Genomic DNA, 6,079 nt, shown 5'->3' with positions numbered 1-6,079 from the left:
CAAGGCTTTCACAATTCACACAGCCTGGCCATTGACCCACACGGCCTTGTGCAATTTAACGGATCGAACATGGCCTGGAAATCACGTCACATGGTCGTGTCACACGGGCGTGTCCCTGCCGAGCTCAAGTTAAGTCCAATTTGGAAAAGGCCGCTTTTGAGGGTTTCTAGGCATTCCAAAGCCTATAAATACACCCTAGTAGAGGAGAAAAAGGGGAGATAGAGAAGGGGGAGTAAGGAATTACTCCAAGATAGCCGATTGATCCATCTCAAAAGTCGGATTCATCATCAAGGCTGAAGATCTCTCCTCAATTTCCCTTCAGGAGTTTTGGGTTTTTTTTTATGTTTTATATTCTTTATTCTTCTGAGATGTTTTCTTATTTAGTTATGAACTAAACCCCTAAATACCTAAGGGGAATGAAACCTAAGACGAATCTTGTTATTATTTTCTGAATCGTATGATAAATATTTAACTTGTTCTTAATTATGTGTTCTTAATTCTTGTTTTGATATCCCAGGATACTGATTCAAGACATGCTCTTATTCAGAGGAGGAATAGACCCTTTCTAAGAGTACTTTTGTCATAATTAAGCGGAGTTGATTGCGCGCCTAGAAATAGGGTGACAAGATTTTGCCGGATTAGGGTGAAACTTAATAGGGGGATCTATAGATCAAGTTAATGCAACCCTAGAGTGTTAATTAGAGAAAAGTCTCAGTTATTCAATCTAGGGATTAGACATTATTGGTCTTGAATAGGGATAATAACATAACTTAGGGATCTCTACAGAACAAGTTGAATGAATAAATCGTCCGATTCGGAGCCAGAATAACAAGTAAAGTCTAGGTGGATTTTTCTTTAGGTATTGTCTCAAGTCAATCGATTTTCCCAAAGCAATTCCCCAATTCTTTTCTCTGTGTGTTCTTAGTTTAGATAATTAGTTAATTAAAACAAAACCCTATTATTCTTAGGATAGATAATAAAAAGACAGTCATTACTAGTAGTTTTGGTTCTCTTGGGTACGATATCCCGGTCTTGCCATTACTATACTATTGTTCGATAGGTGCGCTCACCTTTTCGTCGTGATAATAGTTAGTCTAGGTTTGATCTTCATTATAAATATTTATTACTTGTTACGAATCACGCGATCAAGTTTTTGGCATCGTTGCCGGGGAACTAAAATAATAGGAACGCTAAATTTTTATTACCTTAGCCATTTATTTTTCTTGAAATTTAATTTTATTATTATTATTTATTAATTTACTTTTTCTTTCTCTTGGCAAGTTTTTATAGTTTATGACTGGAAGAAACCCGTCGGGACCATTACTTTTTGGCGAAGAAATCGATCGTACAGTTTGTAGAAATCAAAGAGAAATAAGGCACAACTTACGATACATAGAGAACGAGCAAGAAGACGATACTCAAACTCCAACCGAAGAGATGGCTGAAAACTAAGGCAATCAGCTACCTCCTACAATTGCGGCTAATCAAAATCCTGCTCCATGTACTATGTATGATTATGCTAAACCTTCTCTAACAGGAACTGAATCTAGCATAGTTAGACCTACTGTAGCTACAAATAATTTTGAATTAAAACCTAACACTATTCAGATGATACAGCAGTTTGTTTAGTTTGATGGTTTGCAGGATGAAGATCCCAACGCTCATTTAGCAAATTTCCTGGAATTTTACGATACATTCAAAATCAATGGCGTTTCTGATGATACCATTCGTCTTCAGTTATTTCCTTTTTCATTGAGGAACAAAGCTAAACAGTGGTTGAACTTGTTACCACGAGGGTCAATTACTACTTGGGAACAAATGACTGAGAAATTTTTACTAAAATATTTTCCGTCGACTAAAACGGCTAAATTACGTAATGATATCTCTTCTTTTGTGCAGATGGATTTAGAAACACTTTACGATGCATGGGAGAGATACAAGGACTTACTGAGAAGGTGCCCTCACTATGGGTTACTGCTTTCGCTGCAAGTACAAACATTTCACAATGGTCTGAATCCCTCGACTCGACAAATGGTTGACGCAGCTACTGGCGGAACCATCAACATTAAAACACCGAAAGATGTCTATGAGTTTATAGAGAAGATGTCACTGAATAACTATCAGTGGCAAGTCATTAGGACTAAGCCAACGAAAATAGTCGGCGTTTTTAACGTCGACTCAGTTACTATGCTATCAAATCAGGTAGAACTTCTCAATAAAAAGATTGATGGTTTACTTGGTTCTACGCAGGTATATCCAGTAATGAGGTGTGACTCAAGTGGAGGAGGTGTGCATACAGAATATCAATCCTTCAATCCCACAACCGAAGAGGAACAAGTCAACTATATGGGTAACAATAACTTTAGATCTCAAAATAACCCATACAGTAATATTTATAATGCAGGTTGGAGGAACCACCCAAATTTCTCTTAGGGTGGTCAAGGAAATCAAAAGCCACAAAATCCTCAGGGTTTTCAACAGCCTCCTTATCAACAAGAGAAGAAATCAAAACTTGAGGAGATGCTCTCAAAATTCATATCAGTGTCAGAAACCTGTTTCCAAAATACCGAGACAACACTTAAAAATCAACAAGCATCGATTCAAGGACTCGAAACTTAGATAAGCTAGCTTTCCAAACTAATCTCGGAAAGACCACCAGGAAATTTACTTAGTAATACCAAATCAAGAGAGCATGTCAAAGCAGTTACACTAAGGAGTGGGAAAGTGTTAGCGAAATCTGAAAAGAAGTTAGCACAGGAAGCCGTGGAAAGTGAAATGAGGGAAGAAAAACCTGAAAATGGTGACAAACCAGTGCCAGAGGAATATACACCATTGGTTCCATATCCAGCAAAATTAAAAAAAAAGATCGCATTGATGCACAATTCGGTAAGTTTCTTGAACTTTTTAAGCAATTACATATCAACTTACCTTTTGTTGAAGCTATCTCACAAATGCCTACAGACGCAAAATTTTTGAAGGAGCTTCTAACAAATAAAAGGAAGTTTGAGGACTTATCTATAGTAGAACTCAACGAGGAGTGCTCTGCCATACTCCAAAATAAGCTGCCAACCAAGCTAAAAGATCCAGGAAGTTTTACTATCCCTTACTTAATTGGTAATCTGAATATTGAAAAAGCACTAGCTGATTTAGGCGCTAGTATTAATTTGATGCCATATAAAATATTCAAACAACTTGGTCTTGGGGAACCTAAACCCACTAGGATGAATAGTCAATTAGTCGATAGATCTGTTAAATATCCTAGGGTATTATAGAAGACGTACTTGTAAAAGTAGATAAATTTATATTCCCTATTGATTTTGTTGTACTTGACATGGATGAAGATGTGGAAGTACCTTTAATTTTAGGGCGCCCATTCTTAGCCACTGCTAGAGCTGTGATTGACGCAGGTGACGGTAAATTGGTACTTAGAGTAGGTGACGAGGAGATGGTCTTTAAAATTTACGATGCTATGAGATTCTTTAGGGAACAGGATGATTCATGTTATTTATTGACTCTATTGATCATATTACTCAAGACTCTTTTTAGGAAATTGTACAAAAGGAGACAATAGAACCGTATCCAATTCAAGATGAGAAGATAAGTGAGGAACCTAATGACCCTCCATCAAGACAAGTAGAATATGAGGGTATTAAGATAAACAATGAACTAAGCAAAAACCCTCTATTGAGGAGCCTCCCAAACTAGAACTTAAACAATTACCAAGCCATTTAGAATACGCATTCCTTGGAAATAATTCTACATTACCAGTTATTATTGCTTCTAATTTGCAACCCAAGGAGAAAGAGGAATTAATCCAAGTATTGAAAGAACATAAGAAGGCCATAGCATGGAAAATTTTTGACATTAAAGGAACCAGTCCTTCTTTTTTACACCCACAAAATTTTGATGGAAGAGGAATACAAACCGTGTGTGCAAGCTCAAAGACGTGTGAACCCCAACATGAAGGAAGTTGTAAAAGTCGAGGTAATTAAACTTCTAGATGCTGGAATTATTTATCCTATTTCTGACAGTTCTTGGGTAAGTCCAGTGCAGGTTGTCCCCAAGAATGGAGGCATGACGGTTCTGACCAATGAGAAGAATGAATTAATCCCAACAAGAACGGTTACAGGGTGGAGAGTTTGCATACACTATAGGAAACTGAATGACGCTACAAGAAAAGGTCACTTCCCCTTTCAATTCATTAACCAAATGTTAGAAAGATTATCCGGACACATGTATTACTGCTTCCTAGACGGACTCTCTGGTTACTTGCAAATTCCAATAGCTCCTGAAGATCAAGAAAAGATGACATTCACATGCCCATATGGTACATTCACTTATCGTAGAATGCCTTCTGGATTATGTAATGCTCCTGCCACTTTTTAGTGCTGTATGATAGCCATATTCGACGAACTCGTGGAAGATATCATGGAAGTCTTCATGGATGATTTTTATGTATTCGGTAACTCTTTCCATCTCTGCCTTAAAAATTTAAAACGAGTTTTAATAAGATGTGAGGAAACAAACTGTAACGCCCCAATTTTCGAAAATTCTGTAAAAGTTGTAAAATTTAAAATTCTGTGTTCTGTTTGTTATGTGTAGGATTAATCATGTTGGTGGGCCTCAAGAAGGCCCAAGCTTAGGATAAAACCTGGTAGTTTTAATTAATTTTAATTCCATAAGAGAAAGGGGTTCTGGTAAATTGGGCTTTGAGGAATTGATTGTGTAAAATAGATCACAAGGAAGCTAGTGGTGAAGTGGCATGTGATGCCACAGGGAAGGCTATAAGTGGCGTGTGGAAGCTAGGGAGGACCCAGGTTCAAGTCACATTGATAGCAAAACAAGGGATTAATTTTTATGAACAGAAAAGGTAGGTAATGGAAATGAAGTGAAAGACTGTTAACAAGAGTTTAAGTTGCTCAAGAGATGGAGCAAGGAGGGGATAAGGGAGAGAAATTAGGAGCTGATTAGGGAGAGATGTGTTGGCTGAATGTTGGACTCTTAAAGAGCAAGAAGTGGCCAGCCAAGGGATTCTTTAAGGGGGCAAAATTTTGGCTAGGTCAAAAGCTAGGTATAAATTCGGCATTTGAAAGTGTTGTGCCGTTTTTTTCTTTTCTGACCATTCTTCCTTCTCTTCCTTTCTTTTCTTTTCTTTTTTTTCTCTCCATCTATCTTCCTTCTTCTTTCCCCATAGTCGAATCCTTCCATTATTCTATTCATCTCCACGTTCTTATCATTGTTCTTAAGCCTTATATACAAAAGTCGAAATCCCGAAAGCTTGATTCTTTTTGTGCCGATTTCTTATAACCAAAACCACATCTCTTCTCTTCATCATTTTTGGCCGATTCACCAGCCCTCTAAAACCTCAAGTTTTGACGACAAGACCATAGAAAAACCCCCTCGTTTTACCTTTCTAAACACAAGTTGCAAAAAGCCGAAAACCCCACATTAAAAGGGACTTGGCCGAATACTGAAGTCACTGAAAGATCGACTTTTATTATAATATGAGGGCTTAGATCTACATCGGGATTGAGTGGGAAACTCATTGGAATCAGTCACTAAGGAATCGATGGCAAGTATTCTCCAAAACTTAGTCTTCTTACATATTTTAGGAAAAGCCGAAATCCCTAAAAGTTAGGGAGGTTGTCGATTTGGACTAGTAACCCTGAGGGGTCGTAATAACTATTTTGTTTTGGTAATAGCATGATTTAGAGGTGGTTGATCAAGGGCTTGGATAGGTGGAACGATCGGATCTTTGGAGTTAATCAGCTTTCGGCAGTAAGGTAAGAGCAATAAGGGTTTTAGGCATGTTTGGCCGAATGTGGTAGGGGACTATATACTCAATCTTATTTCGATATTTGGAGTAATATTAAGTGATTCAATTGTAGGCAGTTCGTGTGTAGATCTCGTCGAGGAAATCCCAAAATAGGTGTGTAATGACACCTCTCATAGGCTAGATCGGCAAAGCGAAATGCCAAAATCTTAGAAAAGTCGGTATTTTGGGCACTTCGAGTGTGTGAATGCTCGTAAGACGTATGGGTAATTATTACGGTAATCGAAAGTGATAAAAGCTGCGATG

At 37.8% G+C, this 6,079-nt stretch overlaps 1 non-coding gene across 1 annotated transcript; it reads right to left on the bottom strand.

The window, feature by feature from the left end:
- Positions 1–1,866: 1,866 nt before the first annotated feature.
- LOC128291299 (small nucleolar RNA R71) lies at positions 1,867–1,973 on the bottom strand. The gene has a single exon (XR_008281075.1). It is a non-coding gene; the product is annotated as a small nucleolar RNA R71 (small nucleolar RNA).
- Positions 1,974–6,079: the final 4,106 nt, after the last annotated feature.

The sequence above is a fragment of the Gossypium arboreum genome, chromosome 3 (assembly GCF_025698485.1).
Source record: "Gossypium arboreum isolate Shixiya-1 chromosome 3, ASM2569848v2, whole genome shotgun sequence".
Lineage (NCBI taxonomy): Eukaryota > Viridiplantae > Streptophyta > Magnoliopsida > Malvales > Malvaceae > Gossypium > Gossypium arboreum.
The sequence above is the reverse complement of the archived record's forward strand: the minus strand, read 5'-3'. Positions and strand labels throughout refer to the sequence as shown.